Genomic DNA, 17,103 nt, shown 5'->3' on the forward strand with positions numbered 1-17,103 from the left:
GAAAATCAGACTTGTTGTGTTATTTGTAAGGATATTGCTGACACATTGATTAGTATAAGAGACATTATAGACATGGTTGAAATGGATAATTTAGAAGGATATATAATTAAAAGAGATCAAGAAAAAGCTTTTGACAGAGTAAGTCATGATTATTTATTTGACGTTTTAAAAGTTTTTGGATTTGGACCAATTTTCAGAAAATGGATTAGTATTTTTTATACAGATATTTACAGCAGTGTAAAGAGTAATGGGTTTTTAACTAATTATTTTCCAATTAAAAACTCTGTAAGACAAGGTTGTCCTATTTCTGCATTATTGTATGTATTGTCAACAGAACCTTTAAGTTGTATTATTAAAAGTAACACAAGTATTGTAGGAATTCCTATACCAGTGTCTGATGAACGTGCATTGATGTTTCAACATGCAGATGACACAACTCTGACAACATTTGAGAAAATATCTATTTTTGAAATTCTGAAAATGTTTGATTTTTATGGAAAAGTTTCTGGTGCAAAAATTAACATACAAAAATCTGAAATAATGTGTATTGGAAGTGCATGTCTATATGAGAATGAAAAAGTATCACTATGTATATCAGAAACAAAAGTTATGAAAATATTGGGAATATATTTCGGAAAGAACAAACAGGAATGTGAAAATTTGAATTGGAGAGACGAAGTTCAGAAAATAAAACAATTATTAAATTTTTGGAGATTAAGAAAGTTAACAATTCAAGGAAGAGCAATAGTCATTAATACATTGTTTGTGTCAAAATTGTGATATTTTTAAAGTGTGATATCAATCCCTAACTGGGCTAGAGAAAGTATTAAAAAAGAATGTACAATTTTTTTTGTGGAATTACGAGAAACATTTAGTTTCGTACAAAACAATAATGGGAGAAAAAAGAGAAAGTGGTTTGAATGTTATAGATATATATATTAAAATGTTAGCGTTCGGACTGAAGATTTTAGCAAAATATTTGTGCAATGAAAAACATTTCTATGGAAATTCACATGTAGATATTTTTTTGTCAAAAATATGTGGTTTGGGAGCCGGATTCGAATTATTTTTATTAAGATTTAATAAAAAAGATCTTCAATTTCTCCCTCAGTGCTATAAGGAGATGATGGAGGCATGGTATGCAATAGAAGATAGTATAGAGTACAAGAAAGATAATAATGATATTTATGATTATTGTTTATTTTGTAATCCACAAATTGTTGCAAATAATAAGATGTTGAAATGGGATCATTTTATCAGATCAGGTATTTTACATGTAAAAGACATTACTTATGAGGTTATACCTGGTTTTCTACCTGTTTCTTGTATTATAGAAATAATTCAAGAAGATAATCCTGATATAGATGTTAATATTATCAAAGAAAATTATATTAGTTTGAAATCAGTTATTCCAAATGAATGGAGAAAATATGTGTGTGAAACTGAATATACAAGAAATAATTTTATACCTAATTTTTGTATCAAATTCAAAGATCAAAATATTGTATTCAATTCCTGTACTGTACGAATATTTTATAGATTACTAACAGCAAAGCTTTTTTTACATCCTGTTTCAGACCAATTCTGGTGCAATAAATTTCAAACGATTGATCAAAATGCCTTAAAACAAAGATGGTTAGTTTTATGGGAACCATTTAAACCGCCAGACATTATTGAAATAGACTTTAAAGTCTTTCATAATATAATTTTTACGAATGAAAAATTATTTAAAATTGGGAAGATTGATTCTATAGTTTGCGCTCTTTGTGATTCAGGGACTGAAGACATATTCCACTTATTTTTAGAATGTAAGCAACTCCAAGATTTTAAGAACAATTTTGTAATTTATCATCTCGAAACATTTTTGAAAGACTGTGAAAATAGTGTATACAATACCTTGAGTTTTGAAAATATTTTTCTAAATGGTTTTACAAAGAAAATCAAGCATGTTAATTTTTTTCTTTCTGAATTTTTTCCTTTCAATGTGTAGAATTTCAATTTACAAAAGAAGAGAAATATATATACAAAGTGGAAAACTTATTGATGTTACAAGGTTGTGCAAATATATGTTGAAACATTATATTTCGTATTATTTTTATCATTCGTGCATTAAAGAAAACAGAAAAGAAATATTTTATAAAAAGTTTTTGAACAGAAATCATATTGTGAAAGAAACTGAAGGTATACTTTTATTTATTTTTTAAACAAACATATGTGATTATTCCTTTTTAACACTGTTGTAACCTGAATTATAATTGTTATACATGTATGTAAATGAAGTTGAATATAAATAAAAGAGAAAAAAAAATGGATAAGACACCGTCCTCATAAGCCAGGGATTGCTGGTTCGAATCCCGCCGGAGGTTTGGCATTCGTTTTTTAACCTCTAACGATATTCCAGAGGCTACCAACAAACACCCGAACAAACACAGGTAATTAATATATGCAAATGATTATGGACTTTTAGCTATAAGCGAACAAAAAAATAAAAGGGAAGTAAAAAAAATGCTTGCCCAGGGTGAGGATCGAACTCACGACCTTCAGATGGCCCTTTTGTGATTATGAGACTGACGCACTACCCGAGGCATATGACACCAATTAGTACACAGTTTGAACACAATGTTAAATCTGAATCTGTCCCAATCAGAAAAAAAAACTTTCAAAAAATCCCCAAAATACAAAAAAACTCGCACTAAATGTGTATTTCATCGACCTGTTTTCAATTAGAAAAATAATATACGACCTATGTTATGTGAGACTTCATTAAAGATCAATTTAAAATTCTCACCTTTGGATTCACCTTGACAGAATGGATTGTCCAATTCAGATGTTACGAGCACTCTCTCCTTGTAATATAATTGAAAACAAAGTGACTGAAAAAGAGTGAATGCTTGCACTTAGTCTAACTAAGGAAAATATATTGTCTCTTTCATTGCAATTCCCATATGATACTGCAACGTAATTCTTTTGTTTTCGGATTAGTATGTGCAATTCATTTTGTAAAGAATTGTACACTACATTGTAAAGTGCCAATGTCCCCAAAGTATTGTTTACTTAATATATTATCCAACAATGTTTTAATCACACACACAGACACTGATTGCAATCTTAACTTCCTTCCAATGTTCATAGAGTTACTTCAGTTGTATTTGTTATTAAATAGGAAAAACTAAATTATGGAGATGGAGAATCCGGGTATCGATCCCGGTACCTCTCAGAAGCAAAGCGAGCGCTCTACCACTTGAGCTAATTCCCCATACATACACAATATGAGCCAATCAAATGTACCCTATAAAAGTCCAGTGGTGAATTTTGATCTTAAATTTGAACCTATCATGGAACAATTATATATAATGTCTTCTAATGCAAAGTCACTCATTTCAAATGAGAGGAGGACTGAATGAAGAACCACCAGACTTAAAAGGGAAAAAATAATGCGATATTTATTATTCGACAGAGTTCAGTTTACGTCTTATTCAGAAAAAATAAATCACTTTTAAAAATGACACATATCTTCCTTAGATTGAATGTGTACACAATTTAGTGTAACAAGATATAAAATATTCAACCACAAAACCTTCCCTACCCACCCACTCTCCTACCATTACTTCCCCCAAGAAAAAAAATCAACACCCGATTTTCTTTTCATTATCTTAATTCATTGAAATGACCTTGAAAGCACACGCAGTCTATACCTACGTCAAAACTGAATGGAAAGAACATAAATTACCTGCCTAACCCGTAGGGCAGTAGTATTTGCTAATTTATTGCATGTATTAAAGTGGGCCTTCAATGGCCTGTCCACTTTCTTAATTATTGGGCAAAAGGAAAATAATTTCGCCCACGTTGGGACTCGAACCCAAGACCCTCAGATTAAAAGTCTGATGCTCTACCGACTGAGCTACGCGGGCTTCTACATTTAAAAACGATTAGCTTAATTTTTTTTTGCCTAGTACATGTACATTTATTGGAAGCCATACCTTGATGTATTGCATTAAATGTCAACATGGAAATTTTATCGATTTGAACCACTCAGTAAAGTCCATTCCGTAAAATTAAAGATATTGTTCTTTAAAACATTTTATTCTGAAAGATGTCATATTCATGATAATTTTCAAACAATATAATTTGAATTTTTAAAATGTTTGTCTATTCAAATGAGCAACAATACAAATAAAAGATTCCATAAAATTAGCCAATTATCTTCCATCAATCATTTGAATTAACCTAATTCTTGAACTTACATTTGCATTGTGTAAAGACAGCCCTCTTAGGGACTGCAGCAAGTTTCGAATCTGACATTTGATCCCGATTAATGGTCCTACTATTTTCCATATGTATATACTCACTTAAAACATTGCTGTGACGTCATGCCTTTGTTCTTGCAGTCTAAAAATTTACATGTAGCCGTCCGATAATAATAATTAACAGTCCAATAATATATTATCGGACGGCAGTGATAACAAAATCGGACAGTAGTTTAAAAACAACAACAAGAGTGAAATCAAGGTTTAATATGTCCAGAAACCATAAAAAAAAAGTTATGGATAAAAAATTCAGGGAAAGCGAACACGAGGAAATTAAGTTGTTAAAAATAGCAAATCCAAGAAAAAGAAACTGGAGGTTTAACCTTCCTCAAAAGTAACACTTTCCATTTTTCTGCAAAGCGTTTTCGATATGTACAGCACTGTGAATAAACCAATTTAAATCCATTTCTGATAAAGAACCAGTCTGCGAATCTAGTCATTTAACGAGGTTTGTTTGCCACTGACCGCACTTTTAAAACCCAAGATTTTCATTATATCATCCAATAGAAATTTTAGACAAAAATCCGCATATTTACTTTAAATGCATTTTGAAGGTATCATCCAACACTGTATCTGTATCAATGTCAAACGCACTTAATAAAAAAAAAATATTCCGAATCATAAAAAAATTCCTACATCACCTAAGCACTGTCGATAGTTCCCACTACACTAAACGACTGTCATTGAATGAATGAAACAAAAGAGTTCACTCACTGTTTTTACTGTCTAAAGAAAAAAAAAAAACGCCTTCTCTTTTCTTTTGTCTACGTATTATATGGTTTCAGATAGAAAACTATTGATGCCCAAAATCCTATTGTGTTATTATCGGACTCCTCCAGGTAACTTTTGGACATTTAAATGGCAATGTTTTAAGTAAGATATATGCCTCATACAATTCTATATGTAAAATTATCAGACTGTTTTCGGCCCTAACGGGCCTCAAACAGTCTGATAATTTACATATAGAACAGTATTCGGCATATATCCATTACATACAAGTCCTTTCTTTATTTTCATAGCACCAACGAACCTAACTGTACCTTCTCTCAGTAAGGCAAAATTTAGAGATTTTCTCATCCGAAATTATCCCTTGCCATCTTCCGTTCGAGAGAGTTTATTAAAGAAAAGTGTCAAGTACAAAGGACGCTTTCTGAGTACTTTTAGATTCCTAGAGGATGTTTTCTTTTGGCATTTGCACATTAAACTATGTTCAGAGATTTCTTTGTATTTATATAAGCAACATTCAATGCCCCTGTGGCCCAATGGATAAGGCACCGGCCTCCTAAGCCGGGGATTGCGGGTTCGAGTCCCACCGGAGGTTTGGCATTTGTTTTCTAACCTCTAACGATATTCCAGAGGATACCAACAAACACCCGAACAAATACAGGTAATTAATACATGCAAATGTTCATGGACTTTTAGCTATTAGCGAACAAAAAAAAATTAATAGGGAAGTAAAAAAAATGCTTGCCCCGGGTGAGGATCGAACTCACGACCTTCAGATGGCCCTTATGTGATTATGAGACTGACGCGCTACCTACTGCGCTACCGAGGCATATGACACTAATTAGAACACAGTTTGAACACAATGTTCATTCTGATTCTGTCCCAGTCAGAAAAAAAAACTTTCAAAAAATAGCCAAAATACAAAAATCACTCTCACACTAAATATGTATTTCAGTGAATTGATTTCAATTAGAAAAATAATATACGACCTATGTTATGTGAGACTTCATTAAAGATCAAGTTTAAATTAAATCCTTTTGATTCACCTTGACAGAATGGATTGTCCAATTCAGATGTTACGAGCACGTTTTCTGACAACTCTCTCGTTGTAATATCGTTGAAAACAAAGTGACTGAACAAGAGTGAATGCTTGCACTTAGTCTACCTAATGATTGGAAAATATATTCTTTCTTTCATTACAATTCCCATATGATACTGCAAAGTAATTCTTTTGTTTTCGGATTAGTATGTGCAATTCATTTTATAAAGAATTGTACACTACATTGTAAAATGCCAATGTCCCAAAGTATTGTTTATTCGCATGCAATATTTTATCCAACAATGTTTTAATCACACACACACACACAGACAATGATTGCAATCAACTTCCTTGCAATGTTAATAGAGTTACTTCAGTTGTATTTGTTATTAAATAGGAAAAACAAAATTAAGATGGAGAATCCGGGTATCGATCCCGGTACCTCTCAGAAGCAAAGCGAGCGCTCTACCACTTTAGCTAATTCCCCGTACGCACACAATATGAGCCAATCAAATGTACCCTATAAAAGTCCAGTGGTGAATTTTGATCTTAAATTTGAACCTATCATGGAACAATTATTTATAATCTCTTCTAATGCAAAGTCACTAATTTCAAATTTCAAATGAGAGGAGGACTGAATAAAGAACCACCAGACTCAAAGGGAAAAAATAATACGATATTTATTATTCGATAGAGTTCAGTCTACGTCTTATTCAGAAAAAAAATCACCTTTAAAAATGACACATATCTTCCTTAGATTGAATGTGTACACAATTTAGTGTAACAAGATATAAAATATTCAACCACAAAACCTTCCCTACCCACCCACTCTCCTACCATTACTTCCCCCAAGAAAAAAAATCAACACCCGATTTTCTTTTCATTATCTTAATTCATTGAAATGACCTTGAAAGCACACGCAGTCTATACCTACGTCAAAACTGAATGGAAAGAACATAAATTACCTGCCTAACCCGTAGGGCAGTAGTATTTGCTAATTTATTGCATGTATTAAAGTGGGCCTTCAATGGCCTGTCCACTTTCTTAATTATTGGGCAAAAGGAAAATAATTTCGCCCACGTTGGGACTCGAACCCAAGACCCTCAGATTAAAAGTCTGATGCTCTACCGACTGAGCTACGCGGGCTTCTACATTTAAAAACGATTAGCTTAATTTTTTTTTGCCTAGTACATGTACATTTATTGGAAGCCATACCTTGATGTATTGCATTAAATGTCAACATGGAAATTTTATCGATTTGAACCACTCAGTAAAGTCCATTCCGTAAAATTAAAGATATTGTTCTTTAAAACATTTTATTCTGAAAGATGTCATATTCATGATAATTTTCAAACAATATAATTTGAATTTTTAAAATGTTTGTCTATTCAAATGAGCAACAATACAAATAAAAGATTCCATAAAATTAGCCAATTATCTTCCATCAATCATTTGAATTAACCTAATTCTTGAACTTACATTTGCATTGTGTAAAGACAGCCCTCTTAGGGACTGCAGCAAGTTTCGAATCTGACATTTGATCCCGATTAATGGTCCTACTATTTTCCATATGTATATACTCACATACAAGTCATTTGCACATTAAACTATGTTCAAATATTTCTTTGCATTTTACATGAGCAACATTCAATGCCTCCGTGGCCCTATGTTTAAGGCACCGGCCTCCTAAGCCGGGGATTATGGGTTCGAGTCCCGTCGGAAGTTTGGCATTTGATTTTTAACCTCTATTCCAGATTTTACCAACAAACACCCGAACAAATACAGGTAATTAAGGAGGTTCATTACACCCACAGTTTATTTTAGATTTTATTACAGCACCACTTATTATGAAGATTTCAAATATCCAAATGGAGGTTATGGTATGATAAATATTTTTAAAAGATTTTTTAATCTTTTTTTTTTTTTTTGATTTTGGTTAAATGTTTTATTTCAAGTTTCTGATTGATAGTATTTCAGAAATCTCAGTGTCAAGTGATGGATATCATCTGATATGTAAGCAATATAATTACACTTCATAATATTCAATATTATTTTTATTAGAAAAAATAATTTTCGCCCAAAAAGGAATTTATGTGATTTTCTTCTTAATCTTTGCTTGAATAATTTGGAATATCAGTTATAAATAGACAAGGAATGTATATTAATGAATAACAAGTAACAAATTGAATTAAAAATATTTGAAGGAAATGAAAATTCCAATTAGAAAAAGAATTGGAATAAATAGTCCACTTGCAAGAGTTATTTTACCTAAACCTCCCTGACTCAAAACCCTCAGCCCTAACAAAAAATACTATAGTTAACTATAGTTTACTATAGTTAAATATAGTTATCTATAGTAAATCAAAGTGTCAAAGTTATCATAATAGTAAATCAAAGTGTCAAAGTTATCACTATAGTAAATCAAAGTGCTAAAGTTATCACTATAGTAAATCAAAGTGTCAAAGTTATCAGTATAGTAAACCAAAGTGTCAAAGCTATCAATATAGTAAATCAAAGTGTCAAAGTTATCATATTAGTAAATCAAAGTGTCAAAGTTATCACTATAGTAAATCAAAGTGCTAAAGTTATCACTATAGTAAATCAAAGTGTCAAAGTTATCACTATAGTAAACCAAAGTGTCAAAGTTATCACTATAATAAATCAAAGTGTCAAACGTATCACTATAGTAAATTAAAGTGTCAAAGTTATCACTGTAGTAAATCAAAGTGTCAAAGTTATCACTATAGTAAATCAAAGTGTCAAAGTTATCACTATAGTAAATTAAAGTGTCAAAGTTATCACTGTAGTAAATCAAAGTGTCAAAGTTATCACTATAGTAAATTAAAGTGTCAAAGTTATCATTATAGTGTAATAGTAAATCAGAGTGTCAAAGTTATCACTATAGTAAATCAAAGTTTTCATAGTGACAAAGTTATCACTATAGTTAACCATAGTTAACTAATAGTAAACTATAGTTAACTATAGTGGTTGAACATATCAGATTCAGAATAAGCTAAAATTTCTAGAATAAATATACAACTTTCAAAGAAATAAAGACAAGCACACAGACCAACAAGAGTACAGTACTCTAAAAGCGCAAGTCAATTATAATTTATTTCAACGAGGTTGTAGATTTCATCTCGAATTTCCTCTATACGTACATGTTGTCAGTGGTAGAACTTGCTGCTTTCGCATTGTACACTACTTGGGTAGCGAAGATTTGACTGTCATTCTCTTTGGTCTCTACTTAAAAATAACCCTTCTTCGTTTGTGATTTATAATATCTTGTTCTCATTGTTTTCAACATCGCATGTAGTCTATTTTTAGAGCGTTTTAAAGCAAAGCGAACCTGTACAATTCGTCCCCAGGAGAAAACGGACGAAACAATGGAGGTTTATTTTTCTGTGTAGTACGTCATCAAAAAGTGGTGTAATGAGCCTCCTTAATACATGCAAATGTTTATGGACTTTTAGCTATTAGTGAACAAAAAAAATTAATAGGGAAGTAAAAGAAATGCTTGCCCAGGGTGAGGATCGAACTCACGACCTTCAGATGGCCCTTATGTTATTAAGAGACTGACGCGCTACTGCGCTACCGAGGCATACAATACCAACTAGAACACCGTTTCAACACAACGTTCAATCTGAATCGGTCCCAATCAAAAAAAAAAGTTTCAAAAAATCCCAAGAATAAAAAAAAATCACTCTCACACCTATGACGCTATATAATTGTGCATTTCAGTGAACTCTTTTCAAGTAGAAAAATAATACACGGGCTATGTTATGTGAAACTTCATTAAAAACCAAGCTAAAAATAAATCCTTTTGATTCACCTTGACAGAGTGGATTGTCCAATTCAGATGTTATTAGCACGTTTTCTGACAACTCTCTCGTTGTAATATCATTGAAAAACAGTGACTGAACAAGCGTGAATGGTCGCACTTATTCTAAATAATGATTTGGAAATATATTCTTTCTTTCATTGCAATCCCCATATGATACTGCAAAGTAATTCTTTTGTTTTTTGATGAGAAAGTGTAATTCATTTAAAAAGAATTGTACACTACATTGTAATGTGCCAATACCCCAAAGCATTGTTTACTCACATGCAATATTTTATTCAACAATGTTTTAATCACACAGATAGACAATGATTGAAATCTCAACTTCTTTCCAACGTTCATAGAGTTACATTGATTGTATTCTTGTTAAGGTCTGATGACACGTTGCTCGAGTGGCAATGTTAGTGATTTCCAATGGGATTATATAGTAAATAACATTCCCTGGTATTTTGCACAAATGCATGGTAAAGTACCATAAATTTTGCGAGGAAACTTTTTGAAAAAAACAATAGTTCAATGACAAATTTTTGGAAAAGATTATATATTATCGAGGAACGTGTAGTGTGACCTTAAGCAGGAAAAACAAAAGTAAAGGATATTATCAAGATGGAGAGTCCGGGTATCGATCCCGGTACCCCTCAGATGCAAAGCGAGCGCTCTACCACTTGAGCTAATTCCCCATACATAAACAATGTGAGCCAGTCAAATGTACAATATATAGCCCCAGTAGTAAATTTTTATCTTAAATTTGAAACTAATGCAAAGACACCAATTTCAAATGAGAGGAAGACTGAATGAAGATCTGTCAGCCTCAAAGGAAAAATTATAGGATATAACTTATTCCACAGTGTTTCGCCTTCTTGAAAAAATTACACCTGTCTTCCTTAGATTGAATGTGTCCACAATTTAGTGTGACAAGATAGAATAGCCAACCACAAAACGTTCCCTACTCACTCGCCAACTCCACTCTCCTACCATTACCTCCCCGAGAAAAAATCAAAGTACTGAAAGTACTGAAAGCCGGGCTTTAATATGCTAGAGTATATTGTCTAATCCTAAATTAGTACATATTTGAAAATCTTCTTTTCTGACCATTGATATTTAATAGCGATTCTCTGTAACCACTTAAACTTCTTTGCCACGCATGGTCACCGATTTTGATGAAACTTTGCCCATTATTACAACTTGACACCAGAAACATATATCAAATAAAATTTCGTTGCTATGTGTCTTGGTTGCCATGGTAACAGCCAGAAAAGTTGAAAAAATTGAGATTTTCAGCTACTTTAAATCTTTATTAAGCCTTAATAAAGACTAAGAAAAACAAACACACTATTCTCCCAAAAACATGACACCTTGTTGCCACTTATGCTATAAAGAAACTATTTAGAATTTATCTCTAAGTAAGTGGTAACCATGGGTACATTTGGAATACATTTTAGATGCTGAAAAATGCTGAAAAACACTCAATATTCACAAATGATAGATGTTACATGATCAAACTCAATCAAAAACCTAAGAAAAGCAATGAAAAATATTTACCTTATGTAATTAGGTATTGCCAGTATTATTCTAAAAATAACTTTCATGGTTGCCATGGTAACACAGTGTCACCATGCAAAATCTGTTGCTATGATTGGATTAATGCTACTATCTTGAGGAAAAACAATAAAATTCATGACTGGCACATATACATCCTTAGGACCTTGCAACACCGACAACATAAGAAAAATTGAGATTAATTGTTACTTTGCAGTGTAACCATGGAAACAAAGTACTAGATGTTTAAAGTGATATTTTTTTGCTGCCTTAGGAATTTACTAACCTTTTAATCAAGAAACATATTATTTGAATCACCTTGAATAGTACTTATCTCATAGAACTAAAGTTGAATATCATATATTGATAAAGGTTGTTGAAAAATACAATGCTGTTGCTATGGTTACCAAGAAGAGAAAATGTTCGATTTTGTTAATTTTATGTCAATATTAGACCCTATGTACCAGCTTTTTGCATCCAGTTAGAGATTGGGTGGTACTCAAAATTGAAAGTCAGGTTAGTTGTTCACATATATCAGTCATGAAAGTTTTGGGAATCTACATACAAGGGTGCGTATCCAAGGAAACAGGGTATTTTTCAATTTTTTTTTGCATGTTTTTTCGCCTTATTTCCATAGCAACGCACTATTTAAAGAATTGAAATTGATTTTTTTGAAATGTGAAAATTAGGGTCACACCAAAGGTTTAAATTTTCCTTTTTTCTCCTTTAAAAACGATACTACATGCCTGTATTAATCAAAAAGAAATATTCTTTATTTTTGGTCCTCCAGGAAACCAGCTGCACGAAAATTATAATTATTTAATTTTTACGACATGAATATGAGTCTAGTTCTAGTTCCAGATTCGGCCAAAATGGTCATTGCCTGAGAAATTCATGATATATTCAGGTCTTTATGGCTCGTACATAGATGGCTCTTCATTCTGAACAGAAAGTTTTGAAGCAAAGACTAACCAACTTTTTCTGAAAAATTATAATGTGTTGTACTTAGATAAAAAATAATGAAATTTTTATATGTTGTATTTTTTAAATTATATATTAACATAAACGTTTTTTGTTTCCCAGCACCCTTGAGAGCTTGCATGTGTTTTTAGACCAATTTTTTTGGAATGCGCGCGCACGCTCAATATACTGTAAAGCGTTTTGGGAGCACATACGAGATGAATCCAAGGTGAGAAGTCTCGAACAAAATTTTCACATTCAAAACATACCATTGACTTTTCACTAAAAATTTGATCTGAATTTGTAAGCATAAAAATTTTCGACGCTAACTTGATTGTTCAATGGGTATAAATACATAAACATATTCACATGAAATTTCTATGTTAAAGTTTACATTTTTATTTATTTATATTCCATGCTTCACAGAATATAAATCTTTATCTCAGTCATCTAAATTAAAACTTTTAAATTAAAATATTAACCAAATGGAATCGCATTGTTTATTTCAAATTATGAAAGAAAACAATTAGTTTTGAACTTCATTTAAATCACCTTTTCACAAGATCTTAACCATTATAAGGATTTTTGTTCGAAATTATTTATTAGAAAGGAGAAGTTATTTTAATTGCATTCAGAGTTATCGAAGTAATACCGTATTTTCAAACTCTTTTCTTTAAACGCATTCAAATTTTCACTTTTTTATTTGAGTAGTTGTTGAAAACATTTCAGCATTAACAGTATTACAACTGTAATACTAATCTTCGTGAATATTTACATACATACATCATCAGGCTAAAAAAAAATTTGTTTCCGGTTATACCCGACTAACCTCCTACACATTTTTTTTGAGAAAATTACGAGTTTCCGTTACTGTCTCTTTGTTTTACGAATTCGTACTACGAATTCGTAATGGCGGCGCACTTGTTTGCTGCAAGTAGTCGGTGTTCGCTGTTATTTTATGCCGTTAATATAATCATAAAATCATCCTTTTCAAATTATTTTGAGAGGAAAAATTTAATAAATTGTCTCCTGTTAAGCCGTTTTCACAAGATCAACCCTGAAAATATCAGCAGGAATTAACACGGGATCGTACCAAAATACATATGATAAATGACCACCGATGTTTTGAAATTCATTTTACATTAAATTTCTTGACTTTCAAGAAACCTTAATGCTATACTGATCTTAAAAACAATTTCAGATATCACGACATTGTCAATGAGCTTACTGTTTATACATGCATCACTGACGTAAATAAATATGGGTCAGACTAATTATGCTATAATATTAGTAAACGAACAAAAAATGTCATACATTTTTTTTTAATTCTACCAATAACATATGGCTAGTGAGGGGAATATACAAGTCATTTGTTTTATTTAATGTCACTAATTTAAACATTTAAGGTCACTAATTTAAACATTTAAGAAAACAATTATTTAAAAAAAAATATTTGTCTGTCAATTGCCAAACTTTTTTTTTTTTTAAAGAATGTTGAACCATATGGTTTGCTGATTTTTCTTTAGATAGATTTGAATTAGAATTCAATTTTAAAAAAATTAAATTCATATTGGTTTAATAATTTATGTAATTTATAATAGTTAAAGTAATGCACATATTTTTAGAGATATTCTTTAAGTTTCAAACAAACAGTACTTTTATCGCCAACTACATTGTAGGTACACCAGATACACCGTGTGTCAGGCGAGTTAATTCAGGCATAACGCACATTAATTCTTCAAACTCCAATTTACTTATCTATTTATTTGCTGAAAGACAAAACAGAGAATATAACCACTCACATAACATCGACGAAAACGATATGAAATTCTTTAACAATTCAATATAGGCAACCTGTCGAAAAGCCCGCGCTAACTGAAAATAGTTCGCTTACAATATGCATTCAGTAGCGTATGTGCACAAAATGTTATATCACGATTACCCTAATAAAGTAAATATCTAATTCCTCTTTCAATTTAATTCTCAAAAAAATATTGATCAATTAACATTTCCGTATATTGAGATGTTAAAAATATTTGTTTAAGTATTGTCTTTCAACGTGACTATTTTATTTATCGGAAGCGTCTGCTTTGACGCTGTTAGGCTTTTTGTTTACTTTTCTGAACATGTGCTATTTATAGTAAGGCAGTTGATCACGATGCCTACAGCCAGGACTTTGCTTTCAGCAAAGCCCGGCTAAAAATGAACACTCGATCTTCCTTTCATTATCTTTATCCATTGAAATAACCCCGAAAGCACATGCAGTGTACACCTACATCAGAACTGAATGAAAAGTACATAGAATACCTGCCTAACCCGAATGGCAGTAGCATTTGCTATTTTTTTTTTTTTTTTTTTTTTTTGCATTTAATTGAGTTGGCTTTCAATGCTCTGTCCATTTTCCTAATAATTGGGCAAAAGAATTTATATGAAAAAAAATAAATTCGCCTACGTTGGGACTCATCCCCAAGACCCTAAGATTAAAAGTCTGATGCTCTACCGACTAAGCTTCGCGGGCTTATACCCTTATAACGATTAACTTAATTTTTTTGCCTAGTACATGTACATCCATTGAAGCCAGACTTTGATATATTGGATGGGACGTTAACATGGAAATTTTATCCACTGGAATCAGTCAGTAAAATCCATTTCACAAAATCACAAGTATTGTTCTTTGACACTTTTAATTCAAAAAGATGTCATATTCATGAATATTTTTTCAAACAATATAATTTGAATTATTAAAATATTCGTCTATCCCAATCAGTAACTATTACAAATAAAAGATTCAATAACATTAGCCAATTATCTTTCTTCAATCATTTATATTTACTTAATCCTTACATTTGCATTGTGTAAAGCCAGCCCTCTTAGGGACTACAGCAAGTTTCGAATCTGTCATTTGAATCCGATTTATGGGCCTCCTATTTTCAATATGCAAATACAATGTACTCATTTACATTTTTTTTTAATTTATTTTCTTAAAACCCATGCGTCTGACTGTACATCATCTCTCTGTAAGCCAAAATTTTGAGAGTTTCTTATCCGAAACTATTCCCTGCCATCTTAGGTTCAAGAGTGTTAATTTTTTAAAGAATATTGTCAAGTACAAGGGACGCTTTCTAAGTGCTTTTGAGATTCTAATGGATGTTTTCTTGTCGCATTTTTACATTAAACTATGTTCAGTTATTTCTTTGTATTTTATATGTGTAACTTTTAATGCCTCCGTGGCCCAATGGATAAGGCACCGGCCTCCTAAGCCGGGGATTGCGGGTTCGAGTCCCGCCGGAGGTTTGCCATTAGTTTCTTTTTTAAATCTTTAACAAGATTCCCGAGGTTACCAACAAACACTCGCACAATTACAGGTAGTTAATACATGCAAATGATTGTGGACTATTAGTTATTTAGCATACAAAAACAAAAGTAATAGGGAGGTAAAAAAAAAAATGCTTGCCCCGGGTGAGGATCGAACTTACGACCTTCAGATGGCCCTTATCTGATTATGAGACTGGCGCGCTTTTTTTCTCTCTTTTTTGAGACTGACGCGCTACCTACTGCGCTACCGAGGCATATGAAACCAATTAAAACACTCTTTGAACATAACGTTAAATCTGATTCTATCCCAATCAAAAAAAAAAAACTTTCAAAATATCCTAGAAATACAAAAATCAGTCATACACTTTTGTGTATTTCTTTAACTCTTTTCAATTAGAAAAATAATACACGACCTATGTTATGTGAAACTTTATTAAAGATCAAGCTAAAATTAAATCCTTTAGATTCACCTTGACAGAACAGATTGTCCAATTCAGATGTTATGAGCACGTTTTCTGACAACTCTCTCGTTGTAATATCATTGAAAACAAAGTGACTGAACAAGCGTGAATGGTTGCACTTAATTCTAAATAATGATTTGGAAATATATTGTTTCTTTCATTGCAATCCCCATATGATACTGCAAAGTAATTCTTTTGTTCTTTGATTAGTAAGTGTAATTCATTTTAAAAAGAATTGTACATTACATTGTAAAGTGCAAATACCCCAAAGTATTGTTTACTCACATGCAATATTTTATCTAACAATGTTTTAATCATACAGACAAACGACCCGCAACTTTCAGTTCAAAGTGCCGAGCGCTTGGCGAAGGACGAGTTCCTACCTATTTTTACCTTTCTCTTCTTCTTCCCGTTTAGTGCAAACCACCTTTAAGTATTATCGCACTCTGCTTGAGGGGGTGAGTGTCTATGTAAAGTGTACATTAAAACTTAAAATTAAAAGATTAAAAACGCAGATGTGATTACTAGTGGCTGGCATTGGACAGCTGGGTCTTAAAGCTTTTCAGGTTTTTGGCCTCCGCTGCTCCTCCTTGTAATGAGTTCCACAGCCGGATGGCTTAGGGGAAGAAGGAGGTCTTGTACTTCCGTTCTGGTGTGTGGTACTAAGAATATCAGGGTATGGCTATTTGTTCTCAACGATACTGGATGTAGATAGCTCTCTGCCGGGATGTCCACAATTAAGATAGCAGACTATCCTGTATAGCATGACTTGGACCCTTTACCGACGGATCTGGAGTGACTGCCATTGGAGTTGCTGTAGCATGGATGTTACGCTGCTTGTGCGTTGGTAATCTCCAATGGCGAATCTAGCTGCCCTACGCTGTACCGTCTCAATCTTCTTGATACTCTCCTTCT

At 32.2% G+C, this 17,103-nt stretch overlaps 1 protein-coding gene and 6 non-coding genes across 8 annotated transcripts in view; 3 read left to right on the forward strand and 4 right to left on the reverse strand.

Annotated features, from left to right (window-relative positions):
* Nucleotides 1-17,103, forward strand: part of LOC133175534 (large ribosomal subunit protein eL36-like) — a 415,093-nt gene that overhangs the window by 160,810 nt on the left and 237,180 nt on the right. The window lies entirely within an intron of this gene.
* On the reverse strand, nucleotides 3,839-3,911 carry Trnak-uuu (transfer RNA lysine (anticodon UUU)). Its single transcript has one exon. It is a non-coding gene; the product is annotated as a tRNA-Lys (tRNA).
* Nucleotides 5,556-5,628, forward strand: Trnar-ccu (transfer RNA arginine (anticodon CCU)). The gene has a single exon. It is a non-coding gene; the product is annotated as a tRNA-Arg (tRNA).
* On the reverse strand, nucleotides 5,776-5,862 carry Trnam-cau (transfer RNA methionine (anticodon CAU)). Its single transcript is given in 2 exon segments — nucleotides 5,776-5,811; nucleotides 5,826-5,862. It is a non-coding gene; the product is annotated as a tRNA-Met (tRNA).
* On the reverse strand, nucleotides 7,146-7,218 carry Trnak-uuu (transfer RNA lysine (anticodon UUU)). Its single transcript has one exon. It is a non-coding gene; the product is annotated as a tRNA-Lys (tRNA).
* Trnar-ccu (transfer RNA arginine (anticodon CCU)) lies at nucleotides 15,634-15,706 on the forward strand. The gene has a single exon. It is a non-coding gene; the product is annotated as a tRNA-Arg (tRNA).
* On the reverse strand, nucleotides 15,864-15,981 carry Trnal-caa (transfer RNA leucine (anticodon CAA)). Its single transcript has 2 exons — nucleotides 15,945-15,981; nucleotides 15,864-15,899 (listed from the first exon to the last, which is right to left on the reverse strand). It is a non-coding gene; the product is annotated as a tRNA-Leu (tRNA).

Source organism: Saccostrea echinata, unplaced genomic scaffold, assembly GCF_033153115.1.
Source record: "Saccostrea echinata isolate AGI-Se365-2 ecotype Australia unplaced genomic scaffold, CSIRO_AGI_Sech_v1 ptg000002l, whole genome shotgun sequence".
NCBI lineage: Eukaryota > Metazoa > Mollusca > Bivalvia > Ostreida > Ostreidae > Saccostrea > Saccostrea echinata.